The 22,942-nt window shown below is 48.4% G+C and overlaps 1 long non-coding RNA gene and 2 other non-coding genes across 3 annotated transcripts; 2 read left to right on the top strand and 1 right to left on the bottom strand.

Annotated features, from left to right (window-relative positions):
- Nucleotides 1-39: 39 nt before the first annotated feature.
- On the top strand, nt 40-111 carry TRNAG-UCC (transfer RNA glycine (anticodon UCC)). The gene has a single exon. It is a non-coding gene; the product is annotated as a tRNA-Gly (tRNA).
- Nucleotides 112-410: 299 nt separating this feature from the next.
- On the bottom strand, nt 411-483 carry TRNAV-CAC (transfer RNA valine (anticodon CAC)). The gene has a single exon. It is a non-coding gene; the product is annotated as a tRNA-Val (tRNA).
- A 77-nt stretch (nt 484-560) lies between these two features.
- On the top strand, nt 561-5,479 carry LOC106484483 (uncharacterized). The gene is made up of 3 exons (XR_001292569.2): nt 561-727; nt 2,098-2,253; nt 5,029-5,479. It is a non-coding gene; the product is annotated as an uncharacterized lncRNA (long non-coding RNA).
- Nucleotides 5,480-22,942: the final 17,463 nt, after the last annotated feature.

The following is a 22,942-nucleotide window of genomic DNA, read 5'->3' as shown; positions in this document are numbered from 1 at the left end:
AAAATTCCTGGGCGAGGCCGGGCAAAATGTTTTCGGGGCGCGTTGGTGGTATAGTGGTTAGCATAGCTGCCTTCCAAGCAGTTGACCCGGGTTCGATTCCCGGCCAACGCAACAAGTAATGCTTTTTGCATTGATTTTTTTTTTTTCCCTTCCTTCTCCCCAAATCTCAAAGCAATTCAGAATGTTTCTATATGTAAAACGCGCCGTTTGGCTGGGTTCTTTTTTTTTCAGATCCGGATCCCGGCGCTCACCAGCCAGCCGCTCAGGGAATACAAGCCACTGCCTTTGCTGTGCGGCACATGTTGCCTTTATTTCTCTCCCAGCTCGTGGCCGGGGAAGCCGAAACGCCGGGAGGGCGGGTTAGAAGGGAAAAAAAAAAAAAAAGGAGGGGAAAAAAGACAAAAACAAGGTGTTTCCGCCCGGGATCGAACCGGGGACCTTTCGCGTGTGAGGCGAACGTGATAACCGCTACACTACGGAAACCCGCCATAGCTACCCCTTTCGCGCGGCGCCCCATGTTCCCGCGCGCGGCGGCTGCGCGAGCCCGAGCGACCGTTAGGGCGGCGGGGCCGTATCGGACCCTCAGCGCCAACCGGGGGCACTTCACGAGGACCTAAAACCCTCCCCAAACACTAGGAAACGCCGTGGCAGTTTCGCAGTGATTAACGTGAATGACTAATTACCGCTTCCCGAGGCCCACCGCCCTGAGAAGGCGGCTGAGGAGGAGGTGGGTGCCGTACGCTGTGGGTGAGGTGGCAGGCGGCGCTTCCAGTGGTGTTTCCCCTCAGAAAGGGCTTTAAAAAAGGAAAAGGCTTGAAAGGAACCCGCAGGCCGAGAAAGCCTGGCCACACGAGCCAAAGAGGCCTCCGGAGCCCGGCTTGAAACCCCAGGAAAAGGCCTAGCTGGCCCGAGCGGCGCCCCAACCTGGCTGCGTCGCGTCTCCGGACACCCCGGCACCGCGCGGGGCCTGGTCGCACGCTGGGCCCGGCCACAGTTCACAGCGCGGCCCGGCGCCCCGGTCCCCGCTGCCGCAGAGCCGCCGGCGGGCCCAGGCATGGCCTGCAGCCTCCGGGCCCAGCAGGACCCTGGGGCCCAGCCCACGGCAGCCGTCGGGGTCCGGGCACAGGCGAGGGAGGGCGGGATGGGCCTGCGCTTGGGCCGCTTTGGAGCGAGCGGCTCCTCTTCCCCGCGCGGCTGCCACCAGATGTCGGTAGAATAGTGGCGACGGGGAGTGGATCTCCCTCTAGAGCTGCTCAGGAGGGAGGGAGAGGATCCAGGCAGGGCACGGATGCTCCGAGAGCACCGGCCTTGGGTTTCTGAGCAACAGGAAAAGATCCTTGATGGTTGCCCTCCGCTGCAGAGAAGTTCACCCTCCCTGCGAGTGCAGCTCCTCTAACGCACCAGGGGCCAAACTCGGTTCCCTGCGGCAGCTGCGTCTCTCCGAGGCAGTGGGAGCTGTGCAAGAGATTGGGACGCAGCAGGGGTTTCGCGGACATGACGCCAGCACTCACGGCGTATTGAGTTTCCCGTCACCGAGGTTTTGGTTAAAGTTCCTGTTGCCAAGCCCGCAGGGTCCTAGGAATATGCCAGTTCCTCTTCTTTTATTTTAGCGCAGTGTTAGCGACTCATACACTCCCGTGGCAATCATCCCTTTTTTCATATAACTTCAGCCCTTGGAATCAGGTGGTGATGTGAGAATTTCATTTTTCCTGTTTTGTTTATTGAAGTGTGTTTTATGCTTTGCTGGCTGCAGAGAAAAGCCTAGAAGGGAGAAATGAATCATAAATCCAAATGAAAGCTAAAAGAACTGCAGTTGCTTTTAATTTTGTGATTTTGAAGCTAATCTCTTCATATGGGCCTAAAAAGGGCCAAGAGGAGGCTTGACTCCAGGACTTGCCAGTACTTTAGTCTGATTTGGCAGAGTGCAGGAGAGGACTGTGGCAGCAGCCTTTGCATTGTGCATTTCCTGAGCATGCAGGGGCAAACTTAAGCCACAGGGTAGGGAGACGGTCTTCTCCCTAGAGCAGGAGCAAGTGGAGCTGTAGTGGCCTAAAACTGTCAATGGAAAGGTTCAAATACTTTTGTTTTCTTCTACAGACCTCTTTCACTTCAGTGAAAGAATCAGTGGAGAAAGGAGAGGTGCAGACCAGACAGCCCCAGAGGAAACTATTGGAAAGTACCTGTGTGGGAGGCAGAGGCAGAAATTAGACAAAAGACATCGTGCTGCTGGTGTTAACTCCCAAACCTACATAGGTAAGAAATACTGCAGTGGTCCCTTGTTAAGGCAGTGTTGGACTCTGGTAGCCTGGGTGACAACAGGTGACTTTACTGTCCCTCAGTTGCTGCTGAGCACAGTTTGCAGACACAGCCAGACACGGCAAGTCTGGGTTCCCAAAGGAATCTTCCAAGTGAGACACACAGTGTAGATGAGTCCTGGCCTCTGGATCCTTCTTGCAGGGAAACTGTGGCATTGAGGGCTCAGACAAAGCTCCCTCTTCCTGCCAGTTGCCACTTGCTGGAATGGCTCCCGGGGACCGTCTCACTTTTCTTATAAAGGTCGATTATCCGTGACTGCTCAGACTTGTGCTCAGGAGGACGAAGAGGCTGGCAGCATTTCAGCCCCCCCCAGCCCCTGACCTATCCCACTTCCTCTCCTCCCAAGACTTACAGCCCCTGCTGGCACTGCTCGAGCCCCCTCTGCTTCACCCCCTCCGCAAGGGCAGTCTCCAGAGCTCTAGGGAGCACTGTCACATAAATGCTCAGGAAGAAGAAAGCAGGGGCTTATTTAGAGGTGAAGGCTGGTTATTCTCTACTATTATCACCAGCATCTGCCCCTTCTGAACAAGGGAGCCCTCCCCCCACCAGCCCTTTCACCAGTGAGCTGAATGTGGCCATGCTCTGCTTTGTTTGTCTGACGTGCTGCAATGGCTGCAAAGTCCCATTCTCCCCTTTTTTCCCCTCCGCTCCCGGAAGAGCCTGCGTGGCTGCTGCAAGAGCAGGGAGCTCAGAGCACCATGGAGCAGGGGAGCTGACAATCAGGGCTGGGAGACAACACGCTGCCTGCACAATACCCCCCCAATTAGCCATTCATTTGCGCTCCCTCTGAAATGGGGAGCACAGCCCTTGTGCTGGGAGATAAAACAAGAACGGCTTCAATAGCGCTGATTTAAATTAGGTCAGGCTAGCTTTTGTGTGGCGGGGACTGCACAATAGCAGTCACACGACTGTGGAGGGGAGCAGCATAAAGGAAAGGAGGCCAAGCGAGTGGCACAGATGCTGGGAGTTGGTGGGTGCTGGGAGATGAGGGGTGTAAGTACGTGAGTGAGAGCGGAGGGGCAGATACGACAACCGGCGCATGATGCTAATACATAAAAGGGGCCACACGGTCTGCAGGGAACAGAGGGGTTAAATAGCGGCTGTGTAGAAAGAAACACCACCTTGTCCTGCCACACCAAGGGGCAGGAGAGCGGAGCCACCTGCATCCTTGAGAAACTGGTCTTTAATCATAACTGGTTATGGGGCAAAGGGGTGACAATGATGTTGACCCATGGCGTCCCCCCGAGCACTAGCGCAAGCCTTGTCAATCTTACAGAGTGGAAGGGGACGGTGTTGCCCAGGGCATGCAATTCCTTTCCCTCAGAACTTCTTCTAAAGGTCCATACCCAGCCTGAACACCTGATGTGCTATGAAATCCCACACGCAGCTCTTTGTCAATTGGTGGGTTTGGGCAAAATCAGCAGCTCCTTCAAAATGATCTCCTAACCCAGGCTCTCAAAGACATCTAAGTGTCTGACGGCCTTCAGAGAGAGATCCTGGAGATGGTTGCCCAGGAGAATAAAGGCACTGGAAGCTAGTCCCAGTTTTCACCCCAGTATCATTAATATTAGTATTGGTGTTATTACAATAGTTATGCAGATGTTCATGTTTATCTGGCAGTGGGAGAACATGAGAGCAGCATGCTTTATTTAGAGATAACAGTGTGCTCAAAGCTATCAATAAGAGCCTGATCTTTTCAGGCTAGGCTGAGCAAGCTGTTGTCATGATCTAAATGAGCTTATCCAGGTAAGTCCATATGCAAAGGAAGGTTGGGTAAGTTTCAAAGCAAGAGTTCACCCCTGTAAGTATTCGAGGCAAAAACCCGGACTGGACTCCTACAGGTAACACTTAGTTACAGATGGCCAAAGAACTACTGATAGGAAAAAATATGGGCATAGAAAAGAGATGAGAGACATAATCGATCATTTAATATGGTGTTCCTCAGGCTTTTTGAATCAAAGAACAGCCTGATGTTCTTTGGCAGTTGCAAAGAGGAGTGATAAACAAAGGCAGTACTTATCATTTAAGCAAAATGTTTATTGCATTACAAAGTCAAAATTTTCAAGCATTACTGATAATAAAAAAGCGGGTGAGCCAGAGAACTGACTGTATGTGCCCGCCACTGCCAAAAGGAGAAAATGAGGTTAAACTTTGAATGATCAGTTATTCTTATTTCCCTCCGTTTCTTTGTTCACATGTAAATGGCTTTTTTAAAAACGCAGGTAAACTTGCAGTCATTCTGTGGGCCATCTTCTGCCCGCCAGTGGCCCATGCAGATCACAAGCTGATTTAAACATACAACTTCTTACATGCATACACAGACAGTAGAGTATTCAGTGGCCAGAAGATGATATTGGAAAGATACAGACTAAAAATAAGTTGTTCTTTTTTAACAGTCAGTGTAGTTAAGACCTGAAATAGCGATTGCCCTAGGGAGGTGGCCCTGAAGGCATCAAGCAGAAATGAGACGTGTTGCTAGAAGGTATGCTCGAGTTCAGCCAGATGGTCCGAGTTTGACGCATGAAGTGCAAAGTGAAATTATCTACCCGCTTATGTAGGAAGCCAGTCCTAATTTCTCTCAAACTACAAATATACTGTTGGCAATTTTCACTGCTTTGCTGATTTGCTTTGGGGGATTTTTCTTAAAGCCTTTTAGCTGTGAGAACACATCAAAGTCCCACTTTCTTTTTCATTTTCTTTTACTTTCTAAAGATCCTGTCCACACTGCGGTGAAGAGTGGAGGTGCCTCGACACCAAAAGCAGTTTAGCTGTGGTAGCACAAACCTCTGTATTAGCTGATGAATTCTGCTCCCCTGCTCTGCATGGTTGTTGCTACCCCTAGTGTCTCTCCCTGCGCATAGTGCAATACAGAGAGAGAAAAGACAAGGCTCCAGCTCTTAGAGAAAACTTACAGATGTGATCCCTGCGGGTTCCAAACAAGAAGACGTAAAAATTATATATAATCATTTTAATAGTGTGCGCATCCGTATATATAAATAAATCGGAACTATCCAATTAGGTATATATAGCTAGATACCATCATTCTCAAGCAAGCGGCATGATCTGGGATGTTTCTGAGTTATGATTTTATAACTCCTGATATTGCGTAGATGGAATCTGTAACCTGAAGTGCTCATTTGAGTCCCTCAGCTCTCCAGCAACCCAAAAGCCACTGTGGAAAGAAATATGTTTTGCAAAAGGCAGGTTTGTTTCCTGTATATTTATTTGATGGTTTGGGTTGGGGTATTTTTTGAGTTTTTTTTATTTGTTTTGTTTATTTCTTCTTCTTTTATCAGCTCCAGCTGAGACAGGAGAGGGTGGGAGGAGGGTTTTGTTCCTCTGGAGATAACAGGAGGCTGTGTCTGTGCAGCCATGGTGACAAGATCCAGGGCGCTTTCTGGCTTCCAAGCAATTTGCTCCCCACCCCTGGCTCCCAAGTAAAAGTGGGGCAGAGAGAGAGGAGCTTTTGTTTCTCAAGTGCTTCGGCTGTTGCTACTAATTAAGCAAAGAGCTCTAGTGCCTTCCCACCTCCCAAGCCTAAGGAGGGTCTAGTTGGGGCGAAAGGAGAGTCAAGAGGCTGTGTTGCTGCTTCTCAGCACCCGGCTCTCGCTCTAAAGCACTTCTGTTTCATCCTTGCTCTGCCGCAGCCTTGCTGGTGACCTGCGGCTAACCTATGCCTCGGGTTCCCTGGCTGCAACAGGGAAGAAATGAGAGAGACCAAGCTCAGCACGAGGCCAGATGGAAACTACCGCGCTGCTGCTCAAGGTGTTATTATCGGTTTAATGCAATATGTTCCCAGCTTCCCAGACATGCTGACTAGCACCAGATTGCTCTTTCCTTCTCCAGCCTTTGCCTAGATGTCATTCCCTTCTCTCTCAGAGATGCCAGCCCCTTCCCTGAGCTTTAACTGCGTTACTCCAGCCTCCCCGGCGCGTCTCTCCTTAACCCCCTCCAGTGTCATCAGAATGTGCTGGAGGAGCCAGCTGAACTGTCAGCAACCAGGTATCTGGCAAATGGCCTTAGCGCGGGGTGGATGCACTTTTGGGGCAAGGAGAGCGGCGTGGGTAGAGGGCAGAGTTAGTGACAGATGCGAGGGCTGCAGGGCAACTACGTAGCCTCTGCCTGGTTGTGCAACAAGGAACAAATACTGTACCAAAGCATTGCACACATGTGGGAGAGACTGCAGATACGAAAACAAGGCGGAGATGTGCGGAGAGAAGGAAAATTAATTTATGGAACAGGAATGCTGCAGGCATCTGATAGCCGATGGAATCCAGGTCCAAGCCCTGGCTCTCTTCTGCAGGATGCCCAGTCTCCAATGACTGCAGTAAAAATCGAGGTCATGGCTGCTCCCCTGTGCCTCTGCTCCCATCAAACTCTTCTGGATATCCTCAGCCCAGGATCTTGCAGGGAGAAATTTAAGGCCTCGCTCAGGAACAGATGGTCCCTTCCTGGGCCCCATCTGCCTGGCAACACTGGAGCAGTTGGTCTCTGCAGTGCTGAGCAGAATCTTGTTTATTTTCCCCTCGTGTCAGCAAGGTGATATGGAGGGAAATTGAGCCCTGCTGTCACAGGCCCAGCTTTCCAGGAGTGGCCAGCAGCTCAGAGGTGTAAGAGTGTAACCCAGGAGCCATCTGTGTAAGGGCCAGGCAGCGTGGGTCAACCAGCCCTGATCTGAGACAAAGTCCAGCTGAGAATAGGGCTGTAGTTGCAAGGGGTCAGGAGATTACTTGGGAAGCCCTTGATTCACATGCAGGATGAAAGTACATGGGCTAAAGGAGAAATCTGGAGTAAAGTTTCACAAGGGGCAGCCTGCAGGAGAGGTGCCAGGAGCAATAGGCGGGTGAACCTTGTGTGTGATGAATTGGTTCGTGCTTGAACTGCTGAGGAGCACATCGTTTATTTCCTGGAGGTATTTGGCACTGACCTTACCTGGAGCTATCGAGACAAGTTCTGAGTGCGCACTCACAGTTCCTGAATTAGGGAGGAGGAAGGGGGCTGACATGGCAGCAGCCTGCCATCTAAGACCCAGAAAGTACGATTTTCAGGATGTCCTGGTCACCTGGAAATCCTAGTGAGTTCAGCTGGTGCTTACACAGCCTCAGTGTTTCTAGCCGGGCAGAAAGCTAGCGGCTGCTCTGGAAAAGTTCAGTTAACTCTTGGAAATCTCTAGTAGAAATTCTTGTCACCAGGAAAGCCAGGGCCTATGTGGGCCCAAGTGCTGGCCCCTTCCGTCACCCCACGCTGTGGAGCTTTCAAAGACAAGGCTGGCTGGGCAGAAGTGGTTGAAGAGATGGACCATTGCCATGCAGCTGCTCCTTCTGTCCCAGCTCAAGGCATAAACAGGAGTCCGTCCACCAGGACTGTGGAGAAGTGTCTCTAGACAGTATTAAGTACGCACAAAAATAGCAAGCGAGACCAGCTCCCCCTTTAGCAACACAGGCTGACTTTGCTGCAGCGAGGCTGATAGAGGAACTCTGCTTATTCTTTTCTGGGCTCGGATACTGAAGCCTGGGAGATGAGCCGTCAAGGACTGCAGAGGATATCATGCATCCGTGCACTAGCGCATGTTTTCCAGATGCCTTGGCCCCAGAAGTCAGGCTGGCGAGGTCCTGCTGTCCTAGGTCGCCAGGTTAGGCAGGCAGCACTCTAATGGTGCTCGAGGAGCAGAGGGCACGGAGCATTACTTTATCCCCTCCCCTGAGAGTTCCCATCCATTGAGGCTCCGGCGCAGGATGCTGCCTGTGTCAGCTCTGCAGTAATCAGCCCAGAGGCAGGAAGTGGAAACTTTCTGGTTGTAGCCACTTAGTTTCATTAGAGGCATCAAAAGAGAAAACAGGCCTCAGGTGGGGCAGTGAGAGGCAGAGACATGCAAGGGGTGGGGGAGAGGGGATTTGCAGCTCTGTTTTACATGGCAGTTAGCCGGTGAGCTTCAGCTAGGAATTGGAGAAGAGATGTGGGAAAGCTGCAGAGATAGCCTGAAGCCAAGGCCTGTCACCCATGTTGTTCAAAGAGCTGTCAGAAGATCACACAGCCGCACTTGTAAAACTTTCTGCTCTATATGTGTTTCACTAGACCAGGAATAGGACTGAAAAGAAGTCCCATCCTGCTGCTGTACGGCTCCCTCCCTGCCCCACATCCCTTTCGAAAGAGGTTTGTCTGGAAATTGTATCCCATTCCCAATGCTCTGTTCCAGGACTTAACTATTCTTATCACTGCAAAGAATTTTCCCAAATGCCTAGCCTAAGTTTTCCTTGTTCAGCACGAACATGATACTGTTCAGAGGTAGAATATTAAGGGCTGGAGTCACTACCATAATAACGTATTGATTTCAATGAAACTCAGCTCAATGGAGAGGAGTCCGTCCGCCTTGCTCCATCCCCCGTGTGCCCCAAGAGAATGTTTTGTGTTAGACTAAATGCTTTTGTAAGTGCCTCTCAGCTTTGCACTCGCTGTGACCCATCCTGCCTAGACACAGAAACAGGCAGGGCACAGGATCAGGCCTGTAATCACATTTCCTTTTGGCAATAGGTATTTTATCAGCCTTGGTCTCCCTGGGCAGTGTGAGCTGTGTGACTGTCTGGCTCTCCTGAGCAGAGCTCATCGCCCAGCCGGGCAGGAGTGCTTTCACCAGTAGCTGCCCTCTAGTCCTTGCCTCCCACTTCATTCATGCCTTCAGTCCTCGCCTGAGAGCAGAAATGAATTCAGTTGCACATCTCCTAAGCCCTATTTCCCTGCTAAGTTTTTTTATTAAGCCATCCCAAAAAAAGCAACACGTGCACATCAGTGACTTTGGGAGTGGGACAGAACTGTGCACATTTGGAAGGCAGGTAGTGATTGCGGGGAGGGGGAGTTGCTGGCTGGCCAGAAGCAGCAGCTGGGATCTTGAATCAGGAGACAGGATCAATCATTTGATGACAGTCTCTTGTGATTAGTCCTTCCCCACATCATCTCCAGTGCTGAATCCTGTATTCAGCTCCCCTTCCTCTGTGGGTTCCTGAATCTCTACCCTCCAGTTGGAAGAAGGGTCTCTTTGGCTAGGAGGGGATCGCAGGCATTAGCAGCATGTTGTAGGTCCTCAAGGTCAACATTTGCATCTCTAGTTCTCACTGCCTCTGCAACAGCTTTCCGTAACTTTGAAGAGGAGGGTGGATGGTTTGACAAGGGTCACAGCAGAGCTGTGAATTATTGAACGAGTAGTTAATACTGCAAGGCTCAGAGAGGGGTTGTTAAATACTGCGCTTACTCCTGGGTTCTGCTCCTGTTTCCACCAGTGACCCTGACCAGATCCTCTTGCCTCTGTATTTCCATTTGTCCTGTGGGAAAGCAGGGATCTGCAGTTAGGGAGTAGCAGCCATTTGGGTAGGTAAAACAGGAAAAAGTGACCCAAGGGGCCCCAGAGGAACAGATCCCAGATTCCTGAAGTCCCAGTCATTAAAAAGTGTTCCCTCTTGTTCCTCTTGTCTGTGTCTGTTTTGAGGACACAGATGTTCTTTTATTATTCCCACATGGATGAGCAGTTGTTTTTATGCAAGCTCCTGTCCATGAGCCTTGCACCTTCCTGTAATCAGAAGGGTTTGTTTGTTAGCCTTGGAGGTTTCAGCAGAAATAAGCTTGCTTGGAGACACCTGCACCATTCTGTAGTGAGCTCTGCCCTGAGACAGAGTGGGCTTGGACAGGGAGCGCAGTCAGCCAGGAGATGGAGCAGCTTGCCTCCTCAGCGTGGTGCAAGCAGGGGACTAAGGAGAGAAAGCCTGGGCCCTTAGCAGAGCTCTTCTCCTTGATGAAGCAGATGTGACTACTTTCTTATGCCGGAACTGCTGTGTGTTTGAAAAGAAGCAAAAAGGCTCAGAGATTTGTGGCTCAGGGCTGGGACATGGGGCCTTTCATTTTCTTCAAGGACTCTCAAGGAAGGTCTCATTGTACCTGCTCGGAATTCATTCTACCAACACTGAAGCATTCAGTCCCCTGTCTGATCACAGGCTCCCCATCCCAGAGCTCCAGAGGTGCCTCCTCTTTCCTTTTTTCTGTCTGGGACAATTGATACCCTGGGACTGAGCTGCAGCCAGGCCAAAGCTCAACTCAACAGCCAGGACCTGCCTCTAATGAAGGCTACACTGGTCTGGCTTGGAGCCCCCGGAAAACGGATTCTCCAAGTCTTCCTGCAGCAGCTGCAGGCTGGCAGCTTTGTCCCATTCCCCAGTGCACATCCCTGTCCCCTCAGCCCTCGGATCCCTCTGTGCCTCATCAGCAGAAAGTGCTGTTCTGTTTGGGGCTACCTCAGAGCTGCTGGCACAACAAAGCTGTTTTGTTTTTGGCTGAGCACTCGGCATCTGAGCTCTCATGTGGTTGGAGCCCATTTTTTTGCAAGAATGGAAACAGTGGATTAATGAGCTGCTTGTGGCTAATGTGCAGGGTTTCTCAGAACTGGTGCTATTAGAGCCCAGCGTCATATAGGAGGTAAATGGCAGCACATGGTGAATAAAGCAGTGATATAATAGGTTTAAGTAGTCCATTTCCCTTTAGAGTGTTACTGATAACATGCCCAAATGCATACAAGACCATTACCTTAATGAATAAGACCACTCTCTGGCAGAGCACATACTGCAACTCCTCACAAGGGGTTTATTTTTTATCATTTTCATCCAAAAAAAGGCTTGGGTGTTTGAGTTGGAGTGGGTGCAGGGAGGGCAGGACAGAGAGAGAGGGGAAGAGAAGAGCAGAAGAGAAGGAATATGGATGAGGAGAAATAAGGATAGAAGGGAAAGAGGAATGAAGAAGGGACATAAATAAATGCAGAGCAAGCTTGTTATGGTTTGGACCAGTATGGTCTCCAGGATGCCCCGTGAGAGGGACATGTACCTACACACACAGAACAATTATCAGTCATTTGATCTTATATATTGGAAGGGACACGTCTTTCCTGTGGAAGCATCGCTATCCTCTACCAGAAGCAAAACGCTACAAAACATATAGATACCAATGGGCCAAGGCTTGCTATTTTCTGTCTTGGATATACAGTGACCAAACATTGGCATTTGCCTCAGGTAGCCCCAGTCAGATCAGTATTAGTATCAGTTTGTGGTAACTCAACCCACATCAGTGGAGTTTCTCTGGATTTAACCTCTCCAATCAGCGCTGTGAGACCTTAGTGCTCACTAATTGTCGGCCTGATTCTGCACTAGTTGAGCGACTCTCTGCTTGCCGGAGATGCTTCACACTGACACCACTGCATAGGAGAGCAGAATTTGCCCCTACGCTTTTCCTCATATGCAGTTTACTTTTCTCCTGGGAAGGGCAGGTAGGCATTTCCTAAAAATAGGTTTTCTGGATTTGTTTCTAATAAATGTGGTGGGACCTGAATCTGACTGTCTTGTTACACAGCAATGTGTACTCTTGTGCCATCTAAAGCCTTGTTTTCTCCACTTTATTCTGGAATCTCTCTACAGAGCAGATACTGGAGTCAAATCCAGTGCCAAATGACCCCAAATTAACTGTTTGGAATTCACCATGTGAGGTGAGTTCTGCAGAGGTGCAATTCTGTTAGTCTGTGTGGCAAAAACATCTTACTTGCAGCAGAATAAATGAGATGAGAATCACTAAAGATTAGAGTTCCTAAATGACTGTTTGTAAAGATCCCTCTGAAATCCTAAAACAATAATTGACAGTGTGTTTAGGAACAAGAACACGATCGGACCGATCCACAGCAGAGGTGCCCCATCCCAGTATCCCATCTCTGACCATAACTGGAGGAAGATGCTTAGGACACTATACAAGGATACGCCATATAAAGAACAAGGCTTCTTCTAGCTCTAGTTTTGTAGCTTCCAGCAATCTGCAAGGACTGCCTGGACGTTGCATCCAGACTATTAAGTTTAATCGCCACTGATAGACCAAACCTCCATAAACTTGTCTAAAACCTCTTGAACCTATTTATACTTTCAGTCTACACAGCATCCTGTGGCAAATGAGCTTCAAAATTTAATTATGTGCTATGTGAAAAAGCACTTCTTTTTGTTTGTTTCAAACTTGCTTCCTGGTAATTTCACTGGGGCGGCAACTTGTCGTATTGTGAGAAACAGCATTTAAAATATCTAAAGGCCATAGAATCCTAGATTTTATTGGAAGGTCATGTGATTTTGACTTCTAAGTGTTAAAGCCGCTTTCGAAAATGGAACATGGGATCTACTTTAATGCTTATGAAAATATTGCTTCCAATACTCTGGTTTGCTGGTTTGTTTTTATTTATTTTATTTTTTCTCTTGAACTCTGCTTACAGGCTGCTCTAGCCCCTGAAAGATCCAGTTCCCAAGCTTCTTGTTTACTCAGTTCGCATAGGCTTTATTTTTTCAATATTCTCCTTTTAGCTGCTTCAGCAGCTGAGAGTCTGTTACTTGAGACACGAGCACAAACTCAACCAAGCACAGGCGAGTTTGTCTGAATGACCTCTTTCTCCTCATTATATTTCTGATGCTCTCAATGTCACAAGTTCAAGTACATGCACATGGGGTTTAGTACAACACAGAGATAAAGCTACTGAGATAGAGACGTCCACGCTCTCCCCTGAGGCATGAATATACTCTGCCGCTACTCAATTGTGCCTTTTGCAGACACCTCATTAAAAGTGGGTTCATTACACATAAACATGCCCTTGTACTTTTACAGGCATGCATGCTCACAAGCGTAATTTGAACACACTGAGAGATAGCTCACCCTGACACAAATATGTCTGAGTCCTCATTTACATTTATACAGAGACCTTGCATCTTAAAAGCAATTGTTCATTTGTATCCTTTTCTGCCCTAGGTGGAGTTGTATATTCATGTTTGCATTACCTTACACTGTCATACAGGCAGTTTTGAACATGCCTTCCCTTGCCTAAGCCTTTGAGCTCTGTCCAAGTAATATTTTTTCTCTGTTTGGAACACCTCCTGTATCAAAAGCTGGTATCAAAAGTTCTGGTATGGTGTAAAACTGAGTTAACTGGCAGAGGAACAGATCCTTTGAATCCTTCTCTTCCCAGCTGGATACAGTTTGCTCCGTGAAGCCATTCACATCTTACACTCTTGCAGACACATGTTCTAGTCTGGAAGATTAGATAAAAGATGCTGGATAAGCATCTCCCAAAAGCACTGTGTTCCAGAGAGGTAGCAAGGGTGCAATCCCTTTCTGGGAAAAAGGAGAAGGAGTAAGGTTTAACAGTAGATTTTGAAAGGTAAGGAGTGCATGGAAACAGCATACTTGAGACATGTTTCCCTGAGTGTTCATGTCCTTCAGCAATTCAAACCATTGTGCCAGCAGGGATAAATCAGTGTTGCTCTACAAAAATCAGCTGAATGAAGCTGACTTTCCCCAGCCGAGGATCAGGTGTATGTGAGGTCTGTATGGAAGGTCTCCTGGCACAGTGTTAACAACCTCTGGAGTCTGGTTGCTGCTAATGCTTACCCCATGGCTAACAAAACTGGAGCGGTATAAACAACCTTGGAAAGTTCCTGTTAGAACACACAGTACTGATATACATGCCCTTCCCCTCTTCCTCTGTCATGGTGAAAGGGAAAAGAGGAAAGAGAGGCTGTTGTTAGTCTATTTGGAAGACTAGTATTACAGAGCAGTGCTATTTGCCAACTTAGCTGCGCTTGCTAGTTCAGGGACTTTATTTTTACTGCCAAGAACTGCTGGCCTGTGTACGTGTGCGCAGCGCACACCAGGCTTGCGAGACAGTGCAAGGGGCAGCATCCATGGGTGATGCACGGTGGCAGAAGTCCCTTCCTGTCAGAGTAGGGAGAGGTGTCAGGGTGCGCTGGTGGATACTGCGTCTGCATTTACCTGTGCACACCGAGGAAGCGATCTTGAAATGTGCATCAGTGGCTCTGCGCTCAGGGTGCACGTCTCTCCCGAGCACGCAAACTGAGGGGCATGCGGAATGAAAGTGTGAGCGCACGTTTGTGCACACGTGCAGGAATGGCTACAAACAAGAGTGTGAGGGTAGGTCTGCAGAAGTACCTGCACAGAGGGAGATGCCTGCAAGTGGTACAGAGTGTGTGTGTGTGTGTGTGTGTGTGTGTGCGTGTGTAAGGAGGTGCATGTGTCTGGAGGGGGTGTGAAGAGGGGCTGTGTGTGTGGAAGCTGCCACGCCTGTGTGTAGGCAGCGCTCCAGCTGTGTGTGCAGGGAGAGAAATCTTTGGGGACGGCGATGAGACTGGTCTACGTGGGAGCTTTCTGTGCCAGTCTGCATCGGTAGGTCGTATCCGCGTGTGCAGTGGTGGAAGGCTTTCTAGGGGAGCGGATCTCTGCCCATAAGGGTCTTTGTAATATGAAAGACAGTCTCTGTCCCTGCCGCAGGAAAGGGGTCTCAGATGTGTGCTGGAGCCCCTTTGGGAAAAGAGGAAAATACATGGAGATTGGAGGTGGGGGTGTCTCTATTAGCACGTAGCTGTTGTTTTGTTTGTAATGTGTCTGTGGTTTGATGGGGCGGATGCAGGATTCTGCATGAGAGACGTGTGCGTGGGCTGGCATAGGTGTGTAGCAACTACGAACGTGTGCGCAAGGGGTGTGTGTGCATGTGCGGCGAAGGGTAGCGGGGAGGGCTGAGCAGGGCTGCGTGCAGAGGCGACTGCCGGTGGCTCAGGGATTTTCGCGTGCGCTGCGCAGGGCTCTGCTCAAAGGTCTTCGTCAGAGCCGCTCTGCTTCGGAGAGTCACTAAACTCGGTGCAGGCGTTTTCTGTTTTGGGTGTTTCTCCACACAGAAACACCTTTGCTCTCCTGTCTCCTGCCTGGCTGGGCTTCAGGCCCTCTGAACCGCTGCTCTCCCTCACTTGTTGAGGAGCTTCGGCAGGAGAGGAGCGGTTCCCTTGGAAACCTCTGGATGCCCAGCAACAAGTCGCTGGCAGCTGCCATGTGACCAGGTGCATTAATCAGACATGTTGTATGAATCAGGTCAGCTGGGGCCAAAGTCCAGCTCACTCCCCCTTCACTTTGTTGCTAATTACCAAGCTGCAAGGGCTGCTCTGAGTAGGGGATGGAAAACAACTTGAAAAAATTAAATAAAACGGTGACCTTTCCTGTTGTGGCTTCTAAGTTCATGCCAGACTTTCTCCACAAGACAAATCTGTCCAATCCCTTCTCCCACTGAAGCAAACCTAGAATGCAAATGAGTGAGCCAGAAGAGCCTCACAAAGTGGAAAAGCCCAGAGAGAATGAATCTGTGCCATAGATGCAGTGAATTTCCAGGTCTCTTCTTGCAGTAAGCCCTACATTTCAAACGCATCCTTTGAATGAAGAATATCTCAGTTGTTGAGCTGGAGACAGTTTGGTCCTGACTCAGGAACATCTCGTGTTCACAACTCAGATCCCTTTGAAAATCAAGTTTCTGAAGTCTCAACTGGGCCATGTCAAAATTGGTGGCCCAAATTACTAGCTAGCTGGCACAGGGAGGACTTGAGTCCAAAGTGTTGGTCCTACACCTCTAAAAGAAGAGGCTACAGCTCTCAGAAAGCCAGGCGATGCATGTATTCTTCTCCCTCCCTTGTGGACCCAGCTCTGCTGCAATATGGCTGTTCTTCATAGATGTGCAGCTAGTTGGTTTATTCTTGATCATTCCTAGTGGCCATTTCTCTACCCTCAGTGGGGCCTTTCTCCATTTGACTCAGGAGCAAAAACTTGGTGGCAAAAGCTGGAGGGAAATCAAAGATGACTTTGTAGCTGCAGCTCTGGGCTGGGGGACAGCAGTAGTGACCACATTAAGACTGAACTGAGAGCAAATTGGGAGAGTCCTGGTGAGCAAATGAGGTAAAGAGAAAATGAAGAAAAGGATGAAGAGATCCAGCTTGGACAGTAACAGCCATAAGCACTGACTCTGTATGTCCTGCCTAGTAGGGTCTTCTAAGGAAGTTAGGTACCCAAGTATCACTTAGTGTCAGTTTGATGTATATTCTGGAGTGATACAGGCACCTCTGAGCATTTTCCTTAAGGTGCTGTTAACAATTTCAGCTCGAGTCCTTTTCAGGTTTCCTGCTTGCTTTGCCTGGATAAAGCCAGAGCAAAAGCTTCCAGATTTGGCTCCTCCTGAATGAAAATCTCTCACAACACATGCTCAAGGCCAGGCACTAGCAAGGCTGTAACACCTTCTTTTACCAGTCTCCATTCTTCATGCTGTGACTAATGCATTCCAAGGTCATCAGGTACTGCTCAGTCTCCATCTCCTCCTTCAGGAGATCAGTGTCTGAGCCTCCCAGTGTACTCGCTGAATCATGTTGAACACAGGTACATTCTCCTCAAAGCCATCTTTTATCTTAGGCAATAACAGAAATGTCGCAGTTGCTGGTCAGATTCTTGGCTGATATAAGCCAGCCAAAAGATTTGGCCCATAATCCACAATGGCACTGAAGGCCAGAGGAAAAGGAGCTGGAAACAGAGCACCTGGCTTTATTACAAACGTGCTATAATTTGAGTAGCATCCAATGTCCCTTGAAAAGGGGCTCCCTTCCTGTCATCTGCTTTTGGATCCAGATCTTAAGAGCCCAGTATTTACCCACAGCAGTTTCATTCCATCCATTATTAGCAGGCAGAAATTTCCAAAAATCAGATCTGAATTTGTATCTCAAGTGTTTTCTAGACCAAAGCTTTAACTTTGGATCATGTTGATACTAGCTCATTAATTTTACAATCAGTGATTATTTTTCCAGTGTTATTGTGTAATAATAAATCCTGTGCGCAGGATACACCAGAAGACAGAGCTTTACCTCAGAGTACTGACCGTCTAGGACAATCTAGGGCAATCCTGAAGATCTGATGCCTGCAACCTGTGCATTTGCAATCTAACAGGCACAACACCAATCTGTGCCAGCTGACACCCTCGAGTCAAAGTCAGAAATATATGTGTGCTCCTGGGTAGAAGGGTTAGGAAATAAATTTGTTCTCACTGAAGAGTGATCTGTCCTTTGGCACACTCAGGGGAATAGCTGTCTGACCTCCTGGCACCAGGAACACAGGAGAACCGAATGGATTCCAAATACTCGGATCTGACTTTGCAATTCTGCTCAGTATCTCAGGGAAGAGATGGAGGGGTGGTTGTTTGTGTAAGCTCTGAAAAAGTATGATAAAGGCTAAGAAGTTAGAGTATGACTTGGCTAATCCATTGGGCTGGGACATAAGAGGACAGGAGCAACACAGGCTGAGGCACACTGTGGTAAGATGGAAAGAACAGGTTTTCTATCTGCTTAGGGCTTGGTCCTGGGAGATACTGAGCAACTTCTGTCCACAAGGCAAAATGTGTAGGTCTTCAATCAGATTTAAGGACAGGAAGAATCTCACTGGCTCTGTTGGGCCCCTGCAGGCTTTCCTGCCTGTGCACATGTAGTCGGTGTCTTGCATGGAGACAGCTCCTTAGCTCTCTTCCCCACCGCCCTATTTCCAAGGGGTCCAGGCGCAGCAACTCTAATAGACAGACCTGTTGCAATCTGCCATCGCTCCTCCAACCCGCCTTTACGTGAGAAGGAGACTTTTACACTGAAGCACAGGCAGCTCTCCATGATGTAATCTGTGCAATCTGTGCATTTGCAAGGAAAAGCAGCCTCTCGTTGGCCAAAGGGAAGAGTCTCCGCCTGGGTGCTCCTCCTGCCTCCCCCCCCTCCCGGTGGATCATAAAAGCCCAGAGGCAGAGGCAGGGCAGCCTTCCCAGCCCCTGTGCTTCCAAAGGTGACCCAGGGACAGGTGAGCTCCGGCAGGGGTGCGGAGACAGGCTCGGCCGAGGGCGGAGAGGGCTGGGCTGAGCCGGGGGTGCTGCGGGCGCCTCGGGGGAGGCGAGGGGCGCCCTGGCCACCTGTGGAGCCGGTCCCGCCTCTGCCGGGGAGCCAGAGGACAACTCCGCGAGCGGCGGGTTAGGCAGAGGGATCCCGGCCAGGCTGGAGTGGGACGGTCTGCGGGGCTCCGGGGGACGCTGGGGACCGGGGCGGCGGCGGGGCTGCCTTCCCCCGGCCCTTGCCCTGGGGGCAGGGGGAAGGGGAAGGGGAAGGGGCAGCGGGCCGGGCCGCCGGCGCGCCCCTGCTTGGCGGAGCCGCGATCAGCACCACGGACAGGGCCCGAGCGGCGCCGGCGCCGGAGCGGCAGCGGGCAGCGGGCAGCGGGCAGCGGCAGCGGGCAGCGGGCAGCGGGCAGCGGTAGAGGGCAGCGGGCCGGCCCGGGTCGCCTGCCCCGCTCAGCCCGCACCCGGCAGCTCGGGGCAGGACGCGCCGCCGGGGGATGCGCCGCCGGGTCGCCGGCCGCCCCATCGCAGAGCCTGCGAAGCGACGCTGGACTGCTCGGTGGGCACGGAGAGGGTCGGGGTGAGTCCAGCCGCGAAGGGAACTCGAGCAAGTGGTGTCTGGGGGCATGAGGAAGGCGAGCGAGCAGGGAGAGCTGGCACAGCCGCAGCAGCCCGCAGCGGGCCAGTGCGGGGGCAGAAACGCCCGCGCCGGGCCGGGGGTCGCTCGCCGGCTGGGGAGGCACACGCAAACGCTAGAAGATCGCCCAACTGTATCGCGAAGGGGCATTTGGGAGGCGGGCTGTAATTAGCAAAGTTGGTGTCTGGCTGAGAGCCAAGGGCTAAATGCGGTGGAAGGGGAGACCGGAGTAGATTTAGCTGCGCTTTGCGGAATAGCCCTGACAGCCCCAGGTAAGATACACTCACAGCTTCAGGTTTGGGGTAGGGCAGGGAGAGAAATACTTCAGGAAGCCAAGAAAGACTGTATGAATACGACTGTAATCTACACTGTCTGAGATCAAAGCTTTGTGCTGAAAAATTTTAAATTATTGTTTTAAAATGTGGCTGGCTGGTAGAGTAATATCAATTTTCATGCACAGAGTATTTCTTAAAATTCTCCAATTTGTTGGAGAAACAGGCTGTTTCACTAGGATGCTGCTGAGAGTAAATTCTTCAGAGAACACTTATTTAAAAAATATTTTCCTTCAGTAGTTCATTCTGTCTGAGTACTCAAAATATATCTTGCTTTAGGGGTACCTTTAGGGTTCATTGATAGATCGCGTTATATTGAAGTGTTCAATGGATTATATTATAATAGATTTCATTTCATGGAGTGCTTAAACCCCCCCAAATCCAGTGGGATCAAAGTAGACAAAGTTTTTTTTTTTTTTAATATTGAGAAAATTAAAACAATAAAAGATTAACTCTGGCTGACTTTAGAAACATGAACAAATCTGAAAACTTTTTTTCATGTTTAGATTATTAAACCACTAATGTCACTTAGAAAATCAAAAACATAAAATGTAAAAAGTAAAGTGTTCCAGCACTTTGGAAATAAAGCATTTCTTATTGCTATTGTCAAATGAAAAGCTTTGCTGCATTTATTTTTTCTCCATCTTTGGAAGCTGAGACTATTCACTAAATTAATCCCTATTCATTGAAAATACTCACCCAGCTCTGCTTAACATATGTTTAAATACTTTGCTAAACAGAGGCTCAACAAAGCAAAATAATCCAAGGCTTAGACTGTCCCTATCTATCTCCTGTCTTTCCACCTGTATATTTTTTTTAATATTCTTGGTCTCTATGGGGAAAATAAAGCAAGCTATTCTCCATTTTAAGGAAATTTGTATTTGCTGTTTCTGAATTACGTATTTGGCGGGGGGGCGGAAGAAAAACACTTGAAAAGAAAGTTAATGATATTTCCTTTAAGGCCTTGAACATACATGCAGCCTTCATAGAAATATGTTATATACTTTGAACAAGCTAATTGTGGAAATGCTTGTCTGTAGAATTTGAACAGAGAAATATCTTCCTGTTAAAATCTTTTAACATCTCCCATCAGTTCTTTGTTTGCACAGAGACTCAATCTGTGATCTTTTTTCAACGTAACATAATACTGAGGTTCGTTTTTTGTAATGTCCTATCTCTTATAACATCAATGTAATGTCTTTTTCCTTTGGAGTTCTGCTGTAAAATAAGGGCAAGAAATCATGTCTCTTATCTCTTGCCCCCATGTAAGCATGCCAAAGAACTTGAGGAGAAGCCAGAATATTATATTGCACCAAATATCTGTTCCTGCATTTTGGGGTTTATGTCTGTATTCTCTGGGAAATTGCCTAATCAGATCTGGTATTTAATATAAAAATTATTAGGACAGATGGTATAATATCCTCAAAGTTGACTAAATCTTGTACCCTGTGCAATGTATTGCTTAATCAAAGTCACATTTCAATTTGTTTAGAGCATATTTTGTCACCTTTCTTTACTAGCAAATTTCTGTAGATCTCAGAACAAGCACAGCTCATAGAAGGATACAATCCTGTCTCTCTTCTAAGAAATCTTAATACACAGAGGTCTCTGAAGAACAGGGGATTCGGGGTAAGACCTGAACTTAATTCATTTTAATTCCTGACCCTTAAAATATTTAGCAAAAGGTGTAAACCAAAAATCAAGCTGGCATGAGGTTACAACATTGCCCGCTAGGAAGAAAACATTGCAAGTATCACTAGAAATAAACACTGTATAGATTTTTGTTATTTAATTTTGCTACAGGCAAAGTCCTCCTTTCCCTTTCCTCCTCCCATCAAGAAACAATGTGTTCTAGTCTCTGGGCTCTGTATGCCTTGCACAAATATTTGTCTGTGCGTCGCCTGCCACTCCAGTAATGAGCTGCTTTTCCACTGCAATCATGGCATCTGGTAGGGTTTCAGGCTGCGAGTAGCTGGGAAACTAGGAGGCGCTTGGGAATCTCAGCAGGAAAAAGAGAGTGGATTTCAGACGCAAGATCTGCAATAGCTTTTGAGCTTGGATAAGAATGTCTGGGATCTTCTCCCTCTTGCAGAGATTTGTTCAGCCCCAGACACCTGAACTTGCCATGCAGAGCTGGGCACTATGCCTGCTACAGACACCTGCATTCACATGCAATTTTATATTCCGTGTCTTTCCAACACCTGCATTTACACGCACTAAATATATGTGTGTGTCTGTGTGCGCCATGGTCCACCACTGCACTGCGACACAAGCGTGGTCCTAGCTAACCTGATTCTCTCCATTGGACAACATGACACACGGGCCCTGGCTCAGCCAAGCATTTAAGCACACGCTTCATTTTAAGCATATGCATCCACCCTACCAGTTCAGCAAACACTTCAGCGGGATTCAGGTATGTCGCTGAATCAGGGCTGGAATGAGATCTTAAGGAACAATTCTGAGCAAAGAATTTGGATTTTCTACTCACTGGGAGCTTTCTCTGTTAAGATACTACATTCAGACCCCTCCAGAGCAATCCTTTATTAGGGAAGCAAAAGAAATAACAGAAGCGATGAAAAGCAGGTGATAAAATTGATGTAGACATTCTGTAGCTTAGGCAGGCCTTCCCTCAAAGACAGTTCTGATCATTCAATAACGTTGCATCAAAGTACATCATTGTTTAACATCTCTTTAAACCTGAATTAGTTTAGAACAAAAGTTAGGGTCCTGGTGGGATTTGTAAAACAACTCAGGCATATAACACACTTTAAAATCAGTAGGAGTTGAGTTCCAAATTCATTGGCAAATTCTATTAAAATGATCTTTCTTTAGATGCTGAAATATCTTTGTAAATCTTATCTTTAGTAAAATAGATGCTGGCATTCTAATTGATAAAATTGTCTAAATTTAAGCCTAGAAAAGTACAGGAAGAGAAAAAAATAGCTAGGGAACACTAAACAATATTCAGTGTTGATATTTGTGTCTGAGTATCCCAAGGCTGCCCAGGATATCTGGAGTCTTCAGTACTTGCTGAGATTAAAGGGAATTGCCCTCCAAGCAGCTTTGAACATCTTAGCCATAGTTCACTGCTGACAAATCAGGACCGAGTATGCATTACTCTGACTACTGTATGAACAGAAAACACAACCCATGCCTTGAAAGAAAAGAAGAACCTTGGTCCCATAGTTATAGGCTTGACCCTAGAGCAGGAAAAAAACCCTTACTGTCACATTTTCATTTGACTCAGCAGAGCCCTAAGCATGCTAGCAGCTTAGTACTTGTTATCCTACCTGCGTGAATAGGGCTATTCACATTCTACAGTCATTACAAGCTCACACCCTGACTCCAGTAGCCCTTATTTGCACAGACCAGATGGCTCCTGTGAGTCTCGATTGCGAGATCTGGCCCCCTTCCTAGTGTATAATGAGTATAGAGTTTTCAGTTTTCCCCTGTTTATAAACAGACCGCACGGCTGTTTGTGCAGAAGTGCAACTGTTTTAAGGGTCAATACCAAGATTTTGCCTTCAACAACCTCTGAGCAGCAAGGGGAGGCTCTAATAAGTGTTGCCAAGCAACGATTTTTCAAATAAGTTGTTGATTAACAAGGGGAGGAGCTGGGTGGGTTTTATTTGTGTTATTGTTTCTCTTTCAAGTACATGTTTGCAACCATGCTGAATCTTGCATTAATTCGAGCCCTACAGCTACATCATCGCTGTGAGCAGCCTGGCTGCATGAGACCGTAATCTCTTTGGGGCATGGACATTTTGTTCTGTGGTTGCTCAACACCTAACACAGTCCATGACTCAGGCTCTGGGTTTTTATGAAGCGCAAAGAAGAGACATTTCAGGGTGCAGTCTGCTGCTCTGCATGTGAATGCATGAACGTGCAGAAAGCCAGCAAAGCCTTGTGGTGCCT

The sequence above is a fragment of the Apteryx mantelli genome, chromosome 30 (assembly GCF_036417845.1).
Source record: "Apteryx mantelli isolate bAptMan1 chromosome 30, bAptMan1.hap1, whole genome shotgun sequence".
NCBI lineage: Eukaryota > Metazoa > Chordata > Aves > Apterygiformes > Apterygidae > Apteryx > Apteryx mantelli.
This window is presented reverse-complemented; position numbering and strand designations above follow the sequence as displayed.